This window comes from Odocoileus virginianus, chromosome 20 (assembly GCF_023699985.2).
Source record: "Odocoileus virginianus isolate 20LAN1187 ecotype Illinois chromosome 20, Ovbor_1.2, whole genome shotgun sequence".
In the NCBI taxonomy this organism is placed as follows: domain Eukaryota; kingdom Metazoa; phylum Chordata; class Mammalia; order Artiodactyla; family Cervidae; genus Odocoileus; species Odocoileus virginianus.
In genome coordinates, this window is record NC_069693.1 from 9,577,899 (window position 1) to 9,592,661 (window position 14,763).

The following is a 14,763-nucleotide window of genomic DNA, read 5'->3' on the forward strand; positions in this document are numbered from 1 at the left end:
AATAGCATTATTCCATTCTTTTCTATGGCTGAGTAATATTACACTGTATGTATGTGCCGCGTCTTCTTTATCCATTCATCTGTCAATGGACATTTAGGTTGTTTTCCATTTCTTGGTTGTTGTGAATAGCGCTGCTATGAACATAGGAGTGCATGTATCTCTTTGAATTATGGTTTTGTCCAGATGTATGGCCGGGAGTGGGATTGGTGGATCATATGGTAATTTTATTTTTAGTAAGGAAAGAAAAAATATTGAATTTTTCTAGACATTTTTTCAAATGTATTGATTATTGGGATAAGATTTCCTTTTACTTGCTAATCTGTATCTTCAAGAACAATGCATTTTATTGGAGGAAGTGAAAAATACAAATTTGTCAGAGTTTTACAATATGTATCAAAATGTAAAGTGTACATTTTTGTTGTTCAGTTGCTAAGTCATGTCCGACTCTCTGCGACCCCATAGACTGCAGCATGCCAGGCTCCTCTTTCCTCCACTGTCTCCCAGAGTTTGTTCAGATTCATGTGCATTGAGTTGGTGATGCTAACTATCTCATCCTCTGCTGTCCCCTTCTGCCTTTGCCTTCAGTTTCTCCCAGTGTTAGGATCTTTTCCGATGAGTTGACTCTTCACATTAGGTGGCACTTCTAATACTCTTCACAAAGTATTGGAGCATTAGCAGTGGTCCTTCCAATGAATATTCAGGGTTGATTTCCTTTAGGATTGACTGGTTTGATTTCTTTGCAGTCCAAAGTACTCTCAAGAGTCTTCTCCAGCACTGCAATTCGAAAGCATCAATTCTTCAGTGCAGAGCCTTGTTTGGCAACACACCCCAGTATTCTTGTCTGGGAAATTCCATGATCAGGGGAGCCTGGTGGGTACAGTGTGTGGGGCTGCAAAGAGTCTGACACGACTGAGCATGCCTGCACACACACAGCCTTCTTTATGTTCCAGCTCTCACATCTGTACATGACTGTTGGGAAAACCATAATTTTGACTAGATGGACCTTTGTCAGCAAAATGATGTCTCTGCTTTTTAATATGCTTTCTAGGTTTATCATAGCTTTCCTTCCAAGGAGCAAGTGTCTTAATTTCCTGGCTGCAGTCACCATCTGCAGTGATTTTGGAGCCCCCAAAATAGTCTCTCACTGTTTCCATTGCTTCCCCACCTATTTGCCATAAAGTGATGGGACCAGATGCCATGATCTTAGTTTTTTTTAATGTTGAATTTCAAATCAGCTCTTTTACTCTCCTCTTTCACCCCCATCAAGAGACTCTTTGGTTCCTCTTCACTTTCTGCCATTAGAGTGGTATCATCTACATATCTGAGGTTGTTGATACTTCTCCTGGCAATCTTTGTTCCAGCTTGTGATTCATCCAGCCTGGCATTTCACATTATGTACTCTACATATAAGTTAAATAAGCAGGGTGACAGTATATAGTCTATCGTCCTCCTTTCCCAATTCTGAACTGGTCAGTGTACATACCTGGAAATCATAGAGTAATAGTTTATGATAAAGTGATTTTAAACAGGCTATATACATAAGGGTAATTATTAAAACTGCAAATTAATAAAGATAAATTTCTCAGTGTTCCTATAATATGGTGCTATAGGAAGTATAGGACCAATATAAAATGACAGAGAAAGCCCATGCATATTGTTTAGTAAAAAGTGCAGATTGCACCTTCATAATATCCAGTTACCTTTGGTGTTTATACATATATGTTCAAATATATGCTTAATAGATAATCTGTGAAAGATAACTCACTATCATGTATACAGTGGTTTTCTCTGGCAAGCAGAATTTTAGCTTAGTCTTTTTTGTACTTTTTAAAATTCACAGTTAACATTTTACCAAAGCAATAAAGTACTGAGACATTGTCCCTTATAATTAAGAACTTGTAATGTGATTGCTCTATTTCTTTAGATGGCATTACAGCCAAAATTAAAGAGTAAAACTCCTGAAGGTAATGTTCAGAGATCCCTAGAGGATACAGATAGATTAGGTGTCAGCAGCTTTAACTACCTATAAAATTTCTTCAAAGCCCATGCAGCCTTAAACAACCTGGTACAATTCAGACATAGTATAAGTTGGTGCTCCATAGTTTCTCTGTCAGATATCAACCTGTTAGGTGAATGGGGTGACCAAGGCACAGGCTTAACCTGGCTTCCAAGGTGCGAGTTCAAGTTTCACAGTATCATCAGAAATTCAGGGCTTTTACTGTGTTTCTTTAGTACTCTCACTTCCAAGGGAAGATCCTGAGAGCTCATGGTGGTTTTTTCACTCAGGGTGCTTTTAATTGTAGGTTAACAAACTGTAACCTACAGAATTTCATTAACCTACAGAGTTGCTTAAACCAAAAATGTTTCTCATCTCAGTTCATTTAAGTGAAAAGATACTGATAAGGTAAGACTTGAGTCTGGGTCACTCAAAAGGGCTTTATGTTGCTCTCCTTTAATTTTCTTTCCTCTGGACCTCAGTTTCCTCACAAAGAGGCAATATCACCTGCTTTTTTTGTTCACAGCCTAGAAAAGAGAGTTTTTCTCATTATTAGTGTTATATAGTCCTAGCTCCCGAAAACGTATAGAGTTTCTGATCACTCCAGTCCCCACTCAAGAGTAAGACTAAACCAACTCAATAAAGAACATCCCTGGTCCCCATAAACAGGCTAGCTTTCTCTTAGTGACAAGCCAATAGCTGGCTATGTAAGGAAAAGGAGAAGACTGTGGATGGAGAATTCTGTGGCACAGGTGCACAGAGATAGCCAGAAGCTGAAGGTGGACAAGGACCATTGAGGAGTGGCACAGGTGCACAGAGATAGCCAGAAGCTGAAGGTGGACAAGGACCATTGAGGAAAATCCTCCAGCACCCACCCTAAAACAAGGTAATGTTAGAAAAATTTCAAGCAGTATATGGAAGATAACTATTGTAAAAACAGAATCCAATTTCAACTTAATTCTCAATGGGACTGGTTCAACATTCTACTCTTAACATCCCAGCAGTACAGGTGTGCCCAGTTCCAGCAAAAATACTATTTACTTAAGTCTCTACTGTTTGATACATGGTTCAGTTCAGTTCAGGTCAGTCACTCAGTTGTGTCCAACTCTTGGCAACCCCATGAATCGCAGCACACCAGACCTCCCTGTGCATCACCAACTCCCGCAGTTTACTCAAACTCGTGTCCATCAAGTCAGTGATGCCATCCAGCCATCTCATCTTCTGTCGTCCCCTTCTCTTGCCCCCAATCCCTCCCAGCATCAGGGTCTTTTCCAATGAGTCAACTCTTCTGGCATTCAATCAAGAATTACAAGATTTTAAAAAAAGAGCATACAACCCTCTGCTAAGAAACAGCAGACCAATCAGAACCTCACTTAGAGATGACCATATTTTAGAAATACCAGATAAAGAATTTTATATATTTCTGGTTGATGTGTTACATGTTTTCATGAAAGGGGCAGACAATGTACCTGAACAGATGGGGGATTTTCAGTGGAAATTAATAAATAATCAAATGGGAAATGCTAGTAAAGAATTGTTATAACAAAGGATGATTCTGAAGAACATGTAAGTAGCTAAAAACAGCTGAGAAAAATGTCAGGGAACTTGAACAAAGGCCAATCAAAATCATCCAAACTGAAACCAAAAAAATGTGAAGAACACAGAATAAAATATCAAAGAACTGTGGGAAAACTTTTTTGTGGTTTAATTTATGTGTAATTGGAAACCCAGGGGGAAAGGAGGGAGAGAATGAGAAGAAAAATATTTTAAGAGATAGTGGTTGAGAATTTTTTCTTAAATGATCAAAGACTTTACCCAATCCAAGAACTCTACAATACACAAGAAGAATTAAAAACAAACCCCTAAATGTAGGTGCATTATTGCCAGTGTTCATATTGAAAATGAACAGCGCAGAGGAAATATTGACAGAAAAAAGCCACAATGCATACAAAGAACAGAAATGAGGAAAAGAGGAGACTTCTCATCCAAAACCATGCAAGCCCAAAGACAGGGCAGTAACATCTTTAACATTCTGAAACAAAATGCTGTGAATCAAATATTCCAAGTCTGATTCAAAAAAATCTTCCAGAGAAGTATACCAAATACAGACATTTTCATATAGAATATACTGCTAGCAGACCTACACTACAAGAAGTAAAAAAGGAATTTTCTATAGGCTGGAAGAATACCATACTAGAATTAGACTTGGTTCTACCAGAAGAAATAATGAAGTTTGAAGAAGACTTGAAAAGGAAGTAAATACAATTTTTCCTATTTCTAAATATGAGAAAATATGATTCACTAAGACAAAAATAGCAAGATTTTGTGAGTTTATAGTATAAAAGTAAAGTGAACTGTAACAATACCACAAAACAGAACAGAAAGAAGTTGGAAGTAGCTGTTGTACACTATGAATTTGCATATTGTTATTAGAAGATAGACTGGGTCATCCCAGTGCACCAGCCCTGAGCATTTGTCTCATGCATCCAACCTGGACTGGTGATCTGTTTCACACTTGATAATATACATGTTTCAGTGCTATTCTCTCAGATCATCCCACCCTCACCTTCTCCCACAGAGTCCAAAAGTCTGTTCTATACATCTGTGTCTCTTTTTCTGTCTTGCATATAGGGTTATCGTTACCATCTTTCTAAATTCCATATATATGCCTTAGTATACTGTATTGGTGTTTATCTTTCTGGTTTACTTCACTCTGTATAATGGGCTCCTGTTTCATCCATCTCATTAGAACTGATTCAAATGTATTCTTTTTAATGGCTGAGTAATATTCCATGGTGTATATGTACTATAGCTTCCTTATTCATTCATCTGCTGATGGGCATCTAGGTTGCTTCCATGTCCTGGTTATTATAAACAGTGCTGTGATGAACATTGGGGTGCATGTGTCTTTCAGTTCTGGTTTCCTTGGTGTGTATGCCCAGGAGTGGGATTGCTGGGGCATATGGCAGTTCTATTTCCAGTATTTTAAGGAATCTCCACGCTGTTTTCCATAGTGGCTGTACTAGTTTGCATTCCCACCAACAGTGTAAGAGGGTTCCCTTTTCTCCACACCCTCTCCAGCATTTATTGCTTGTAGACTTTTGGATAGCAGCCATCCTGACTGGTGTGTAATGGTACCTCGTTGTGGTTTTGATTTGCATTTCTCTGATAATGAGTGATGTTGAGCATCTTTTCATGTGTTTGTTAGCCATCTGTATGTCTTCTTTGGAGAAATGTCTGTTTAGATCTTTGGCCCATTTTTTGATTGGGTCATTTATTTTTCTGGAATTGAGCTGCAGCAGTTGCTTGTATATTTTTGAGATTAATCCTTTGTTGCTTTGTTTGCTATTATTTTCTCCCATTCTGAAGGCTATCTTTTCACCTTGCTTATAGTTTCCTTTGTTGTGCAGAAGCTTTTAAGTTTCATTAGGTCCCATTTGTTTATTTTTGCTTTTATTTCCAATATTCTGGGAGGTGGGTCATAGAGGATCTTGCTGTGATTTATGTCGGAGAGTGTTTTGCCTATGTTCTCCCCTAGGAGTTTTATAGTTTCTGGTCTTACATTTAGATCTTTAATCCATTTTGAGTTTATTTTTGTGTATGGTGTTAGAAAGTGTTCTAGTTTCATTCTTTTACAAGTGATTGACCAGTTTTCCCAGCACCACTTGCTAAAGAGGTTGTCTTTTTTCCATTGTATATTCTTGCCTCCTTTGTCAAAGATAAGGTGTCCATAGGTACGTGGATTCATCTCTGGGCTTTCTGTTTTGTTCCATTGATCTATATTTCTGTCTTTGTGCCAGTACCATACTGTCTTGATGACTGTGGCTCTGTAGTAAAGCCTGAAGTCAGGCAGGTTGATTCCTCCAGTTCCTTTCTTCTTTCTCAAGATTTCTTTGGCTATTTGAGGTTTTTTGTATTTCCATACAAATTGTGAAATTATTTGTTCTAGTTCTGTGAAAAATACCTTTGGTAGTGTAATAAGGATTGCATTGAATCTATAGATTGCTTTGGATAGTATACTCATTTGCACTATATTGATTCTTCCGATCCATGAACACAGAGCACCGCAATATGTAAGGCAAATGCTAACAAGTATGAAAGGGGAAATTAACAATAACACAATAATAGTGGAAGACTTTAGTACCCCACTCACACCAATTGATAGATCAACTAAACAGAAAATTAACAAGGAAACACAAACTTTAAATGACACAATGGACCAGCTAGACCTAATTGATATCTATAGGACATTTCACCCCAAAACAATCAATTTCACCTTTTTCTCGAGTGCACACAGAACCTTCTCCAGAATAGATCACATCCTGGGCCATAAATCTAGCCTTGGTAAATTAAAAAAAATTGAAATCATTCCAGTCATCTTTTCTGACCACAATGCAGTAAGATTAGATCTCAATTACAGGAAAAAAAAAAAAAACTATTAAAAATTCAAACATATGGCGGCTAAATAACATGCTTCTGAATAACCAACAAATCACAGAGGAAATCGAAAAGAAATCAAAATATGCATAGAAATGAATGAAAATGAAAACACAATAACCCAAAACCTATGGGACACTGTAAAAGCAGTGCTAAGGGGAAGGTTCATAGCAATACAGGCTTACCTCAAGAAACAAGAAAAAAGTCAAATAAATAGAGTTCTACACCTAAAGCAACTAGAGAAGGAAGAAATGAAGAACCCCAGGGTTAGTAGAAGGAAAGAAATCTTAAAAATTAGGGCAGAAATAAATGCAAAAGAAACTAAAGAGACCATAGCAAAAATCAACAAAGTTAAAAGCTGGTTTTTTGAAAAGATAAATAAAATTGACAAACCGTTAGCCAGACTCATCAAGAAACAAAGGGAGAAAAACCAAATCAGCAAAATTAGAAATGAAAATTGAGAGATCACAACAGACAACACTGAAATACAAAGGATCATAAGAGACTACTACCAGCAGCTATATGCCAATAAAATGGACAACTTGGAAGAAATGGACAAATTCTTAGAAAAGTATAACTTTCCAAAACTGAACCAGGAAGAAATAGAAGATCTTAACAGACCCATCAGAAGCATGGAAATCAAAACTGTAATCAGAAATCTTCCAGCAAACAAAAGCCCAGGACCAGATGGCTTCACAGCTGAATTCTACCAAAAATTTAGAGAAGAGCTAACACCTATCTTACTCAAACTCTTCCAGAAAATTGCAGAGGAAGGTAAACTTCCAAACTCGTTCTATGAGGCCACCATCACCCTAATTCCAAAACCAGACAAAGATGCCACAAAAAAGAAAACTACAGGCCAATATCACTGATGAACATAGATGCAAAAATCCTTAACAAAATTCTAGCAAACAGAATCCAACAACATATTAAAAAGATCATACATCATGACCAAGTGGGCAGGAATGCAAGGATTCTTTAATATCTGCAAATCAATCAATGTAATGCACCACATTAACAAATTGAAAGATAAAAACCATATGATTATCTCAATAGATGCAGAAAAAGCCTTTGACAAAATTCAATACCATTTATGATAAAAACTCTCCAGAAAGCAGGAATAGAAGGAACATAACTCAACATAATAAAAGCTATATATGGCAAACCCACAGCAAACATTATCCTCAATGGTGAAAAGTTGAAAGCATTTCCCCTAAAATCAGGAACAAGACAAGGGTGCCCACTCTCACCACTACTATTCAACATAGTTTTGGAAGTTTGGACCACAGCAATCAGAGCAGAAAAAGAAACAAAAGGAATCCAGATAGGAAAAGAAGAAGTAAAACTCTCTCTGTTTGCAGATGACATGATCCTCTACATAGAAAACCCTAAAGACTCTACCAGAAAATTATTAGAGCTAATCAATGAATATAGTAAAGTTGCAGGATATAAAATTAACACACAGAAATCCCTTGTATTCCTATACACTAACAATGAGAAAACAGAAAGAGAAATTAAGGAAACAATACCATTCACCACTGCAACAAGAAGAATAAAATACTTAGGAGTATATCTACCTAAAGAAGCAAAAGACCTATATATAGAAAACTATAAACACTGATGAAAGAAATCAAAGAGGACACAAATAGATGGAGAAATATACCGTGTTCATGGATTGGAAGAATCAATATTGTGAAAAATGAGTATAAAGCAACCATTTAAAAAAACTTTAAGTGGCATATAACTAATAAGCCAGTAGTGGAGATAAAATGCAAAGCAGATAGGTAAGTAGAACAAATAATACATGGTACAAATAGGAAACAATTGGCATGATAGTAGGCAGTAATTACATTAAATGTAAATGCTCTAAACACACCATTTAAAACAGATTGTCAGATAAAAGAAAAAAAACAAGACCCAACTGTATGCTCTATGTTTAAAAAACTTTTTAAATGTAAAGCAATAAGTAGGTTAAAAGACCAAGATGGAAAAGGTTATGCCATGCTGCTACTGCTAAGTCGCTTCAGTCGTGTCCCACTCTGTGCGACCCCATAGATGGCAGCCTACCAAGGCTCCTCTGTCTCTGGCATTCTCTAGTCAAGACCACTGGAGTGGGTTGCCATTTCCTTCTCCAATGCATAAAAGTGAAAAGTGAAAGTGAAGGCAAGACCACTGGAGTGGGTTGCCGTTTCCTTCTCCAATGCATGAAAGTGAAAAGTGAAAGTGAAGGCAAGACCACTGGAGTGGGTTGCCATTTCCTTCTCCAATGCATGAAAGTGAAAAGTGAAAGTGAAGTCACTCAGTCGTGTCTGACTCTTTGCGACCCCATGGACTGCAGCCTACCAGGCTCCTCTATCCGTGGGATTTTACAGGCAAGAGTACTAGAGTGGGTTGCCATTGCCTTCTCCGTATGCTGTGCTAAAACTAACCAAAAGAAAGCTGGACTAGCTATGTTAATATCAACAAAGAATTTGTACAAAGGATATTACCAGGGATACTAAAAGAAAACGTGCAATGCTAAATGTGTATGCCTCTAACAACAGAGTTTCAAGATTCATGACGCAAAACCTGATAAGAAATCACAAGTATAGTTGGAGACCTCAGTAGTTATCTTAGTAATGGATAGAAACAAAATGAGAGAACATCACTAAAAGATACAGAGGACTTGAACAGCACTACTTACTACCCAACTTGACTTAATTACCAGTTAGAGGACACTTCATCCAACAGTGATCAAATACACATTCCTTTCAAGTGCATTTGGAACATTCACCAAGAAAAATTGTATGCTGGGCCATAAAACAAGACATGCCACATTTTTAAAAAGTAAAACTATACATTCTCTAGCCCAAATGGAATTAAACTATGTTAAGCTAGTGATACCTGTTGCACCAGGAGCATCAGTCCCAGAGTGTCCACCCACTGCATGGTTTGTGAGTGTTGAGGTCTCCATGAATATTAGGAATCCATTTATGAAAACAGGAACACTTTTGTTCCCCAAAATTTGACAGTTTAAGCAAAATGTACAAGATCCTTGAAAGACACAAGTTACTTATGGACACACAAGAAGTGGACAAACAGAAATAGTACTTTATTGCTTAAAGAAGTTGAATTAACAGATTAAAACCCTTCTAACAAAGACAACCTAGGGGCAGATGGCTTTACTGGCAAATTTTAGCCAACATATAAGGGGAAAAAATGACACTAATTATACCCAAAAATCTTCAAAAAAATTAGAAGTGAAACATTTCTAAGTGATTTTATGGTGAAACTAGGGTTACACTGATAAGTAAATCCAACAGTCACATTATAAGAATGGAAAATGGTTGACTCGTATCCTTCATGAATGTAGACACAATCCTCAACAAGATATTATCATGTTCAGCAATTAATAAAAAGGGATAATACATCGTGACAAAGTGGTATAGCTTCTGGAAATGCAGATTGTTTCAGTATATGGAAATTAGTCTGTCTAGTTCATTATATATATCCACAGAAAAGAAGAGATGTAGGAAAAGCATTTAAACATCCATTCATGGCTCAAAAGAAAAAGAAAAAACTAAGAATATAAGGGAAACTTCATTGAATTGATAAAGGATGTTGGCAAAATACTGATAACATCAATTTTTGGTCTTTTTTCATAGTACAGTTGATTTACAACGTTTGACAACATCATTTTTAAAATATTTATATATTTGGCTGGGCTGGGTCTTAGCTATGGCACACACGATCTTTGTTGCTAAGTGTGTACTCTTAGTTCTGGCATGCATGTGGGATCTAGTTCCCTGACCAGGGATTGAACCTGAGCTTCCTGCATTGGGCATGAGAAGTCTTAGCCACTGAACAATCAGAGAAGCCCCTGGATTGCATTATTTTTCATGGTGAATGATTGAAGCTTTCAGTGAAAAAAGTAGCTTTAAGAAGTGAAGAAACTGGCTTAAAACTCAACATTCAAAAAACTAAGATCATGGCATCTGGTCTCATCATTTCATGGCAAATATATGGGGAAACAGTGGAAACAGTGACAGACTTTATTTTCTTGGGCTCCAAAATCACTGCAGATGGTGACTGCAGCCATGAGATTAAAAGACACTTCCTCGGAAGAAAAGCTATGGCCAACCTAGACAGCATATTAAAAAGCAGAGACATTACTTTGCCAACAAAGGTCCATCTAGTCGAAGCTATGATTTTCCCAGTAGTCATGTATGGATGTGAAACCTGGACCATAAAGAAAGCTTTATATGGTCATAAAGAGCACCAAAGAATTGATGCTTCTGAATTGTGGTGTTGGAGAAGACTCTTGAGAGTCCCTTGAACTGCAAGGAGATCAAATCAGTCAGACTACAGGAAATCAGTCCTGAATATTCATTGGAAGGACTGATGCTGAAGCTCCAATACTTTGGCCACTTGATGTGAAGAATTGACTCCTTAGAAAAGACCCTGATGCTGGGTGGCTGGATGGCATCACAGACTCGATGGACATGAGTTTGAGCAAGCTCTGGGAGTTGGTGATGGACAGGGAAGCCTAGTGTGCTACAGTCCATGGGGTCACAAAGAGTTGGACATGACTGAGTGACTGAGCTGAACTGATTGACGCTTTTACCCAAAGTTTGGACAGAAGTGAAAGATTTCTACTCTAACCACCCATGTCAACATCATATAGGAGCTAAAGGCCAGTCCACTAAAGTGAGAAAAAGAAAAGATACACAGATAGAAAATGGAGAAACAAAACTCTCTAATTGCAGAAAGCAAGATTCTCTATGCAGAAAAGTCCAAAGAATCAACAGGAAAAGTAGTAGAAGCAGTGAGTTTAGCAAAGTCACAGGCCAGTATACAAATATACAAAAATATACAAAATCAGGACTTCCCTGGTGGTCCAGTAGTTAAGACTCCTTGCTTCCACTACATGTGGCTTGGGTTCAAAACTTGAGTGGAGAACTAAGATCCCACATCCTGCCTGCCTTGGGCCGTGGACAAAAAGAAAACAAAACATAAAATCACTATGCTTGAACTATTGGAAACTGAAATTAAGAGAGAAAAAAGCAGGGACTTCCCTGATCATCCACTGGTTAAGAATCTGCCTTCTAAGGTAGAAAACAGAGTCTATCCCTGGTGGGGGTTCTAAGATCTCACATGCTGCATGGCAACTAAGCCTGCCTGCCACAACTACTGAACCCATGGGCTCTGAAGTCGACAGGCCACAACTAGAGAGAAGCCAATGTGCTACAATGAAAGATCCCTCATACTACAACCAAGACACTGGCACAGCCGAAAAAGCATTACCAGTTACGGGCTTCCTAGGTGGCACTAGTGGTAAAGAATCTGCCTGCGAATGCAGGGGATGCCAAGAGACACGGTTTGATCCCTGAGTGAGGAAGACCCCATAGAATAGGAAATGGCAACCTGCTCCAGTATTCTTGCCTGGGAAATCCCATGGACAGAGGAACCTGGTGGACTATGGTCCATGGACCACAGAGAGTCAGGTATCACTGAGCGATTAATCACACAGCATAGTACCAATTACAGTAGTGCCAAATATATAATTTGGTGGTTGTGATGGGGGTGTGTGTGATCTCTATGCTGCACAGTAAAGTTACTGATGAAAGAATTAAAAGACTATTCAAACAAATGAAGAGCTTGTTCCGTAGAATGGAAGAGTCAATATTGGTAAGCCATTTATCCTAAATTGATCTGTAAGTGCAACATGAACATGAACGTGAATGCTCAGTTGTGTCTGACTCTTTGCAACCCCTTGGGCTACACAGTCCATGGAATTCTCCAGGCCAGAATACTGGAGTGGGTAGCCTTTCCCTTCTCCAGGGGATCTTCCCAACCCAGGAATCAATCCCAGGTACTCCCACTTTGCAGGCAGATCTTTACCAGCTGAGCCACAAAGGAAGCCCATGGTCCTGCTCAATATCGCAGCAGGAGTTGTTGCAGAAATTGACAAGCTATTTAAAATATCTTTGCAAAAAGCAAAGAAACAAGAATAGCCTTAAAAATATAAAAACATGAATAACAAAGATCCCCTGGAGTAAGAAATGGCAACCCAATCCTATATTTTTGCCTGGGAAATCCCATGGACATAGGGGACTGGTGGGCTATAGTCCATGGTGTCTGACAAAAGAGTCAGACACTGTTGAGTGACTGAGCATGCACACACACAAATTTGTTCATTGCAATGGAACCCTAAGGGTAGGTGAGGGGCAGAGCATCAGGGGTTGCATTATCACCATCCTGCAACCAAACTAGGATGCAGGATGTTGATGGTTGTGTCCAAAAAGAGAAAACAATATAAGACCAAAGGAATGCAAACCAAGGAACTTTGATGTGGACAACTGGGTTATGGAAAGATAGTTTTACAGTCTATGGAACTCCCAGAATGTTTCTTTTCTTTATGTATTTTTAAACTTTTTACTTAATATTGGAGTATAGTCAATTTGCAATGTTGTGATAGTTTCAAGTACAGAGAAGAGCAGCTGAACTGTACACGTATTCATTCTGTCCCAAACTGGTTTCCCGTCCAGGCTGCCATATAACACTGGGCAGAGTTCCACGTGCTATACAGTAGGTCCTTGTTGGTTATCCATTGTAAGTATAACAGTGTGTATATGTGGATGAAAGAGATGTATTTTTGTAGACAAAATAATTTAAGATTTTTTTCTCTTTCTTTTTAAAAGAAAAAAAAATTTTTTTAAATGAACAATGTTTGAAGACTCATAATATCTGATCTCAAGACTTACCATAAAGTTACAGTAACTATAAAGTTACTGTAAATTGAGACAGTGTGTAAAACAATAAACATATAGAGCAGTAGGATGTTAAATAGAGTCCAAAAATAGACCCACATATGTGGTCAATTGATATTTTTAAAAGTATGCCCAGGCAATTCAATGAGAGAAATAGTATTTCACTGAAATGTGCAGGAATAATTAAACATCAATGTGCAAAAGAGTGAATCTCAACCTATACACCACACCGTATAAAAAGTTTACTCAAAATGGATCTTCATTCAACTTTTAATCCTAAATAATAAAAAGTTTTTGAAAAAACTGGACAGTTTTTTTCATCACCTGTCAGCCTGAATAGGGAAGGAGCTTTTATTATGATCCATACAAGAAAATTTGATAAGTTGGGCTTCATCGAAATTTTAAACCTCAGTTTTTCAAAAGACATTTGTAAAAATACAAAGAGAAGCTACAGACTGGGAGAAAATATTTGTGAGACATAACATTAAAAAAGAACTTGTGTTCAACACCAAGAAAATAACCCATTAAAAAAAGTATATAAGCAAAAGTTTTGAACAGACACTTAGCCAAAGAACATATATGACTAAATTAAGGACATGATATTAGAATCAACATCACTATCATCAAGGAAATTCAAATTAAAACCCCAATGAGGTGGAACTATACACTTACTAGAATGAAATATTTTTCTAGTGAAAAAAAAAGTGGACAATACAAAGAGGCAGGAAGGTCACGAGACTTATGGAAAAATCATGCCTTGAATGGACATGTTTTGATATTGACTGAAAAAACAAGTGTAAGAAACTTGAAAGAATTTGGAACTTCAAATAAGGATAGAGTAAATTAATATTAAAGAGACTATTAATTTTGTTCAGTGTGATACTGGTATTACATGAGTATGTGCATGAGTGCATGTTCACTTGTGTCCCACTCTTTGCAACCCCATGTACTGTAGCCCTCCAGGCTCCTCTGTCCATGGTATTTCCCAGGCAAGAATACTAGAGCAGGTTGCCATTTCCTGTTCCAGGGGCTGTTCCTGACCCAGGGATTGAGCCTTTGTCTCCAGCTTCTCCTGAAGGCAGATTACTCACCACTGTGCCACCTAGATTGTGGTTATGCAAATAAATGTCCGTATGTTTTTGAGAAATATATGAAAATATTTTAGGGAGAAGTGACAAGATATCATGGATTTGTACTTATTTCAGTTATAAAAAAAGGAAGGAAAAAAGTTAGATGAAGTATGTGGGGAAGCATGTTGATAATGTTTTATTTGTCAGATGCATTTATGCACATTTAACTTTTTTCTCCAGTGCATTTTTTTAAGTTTTCACTATAGATTATTTCATTCTTATGCCATTGAAAAGGAGACAGGACAGCCTTTTTGGACTTTGTGGGATTTTTCAGTTTTGGTGGTAATCAGTTTTGTTGTTGTATAGTTTTTCTAGACTTGAGCATCATGGCCTCTCTGATTTCAGCTGGCTTGTGGAATAATAAGTCATATCATTAATTTATTGGATTTACTGTGCCAAGAGCAGGTTAGTAGTAGGTGATGTGATATACCAAGATAAAGAAGAAGTATTC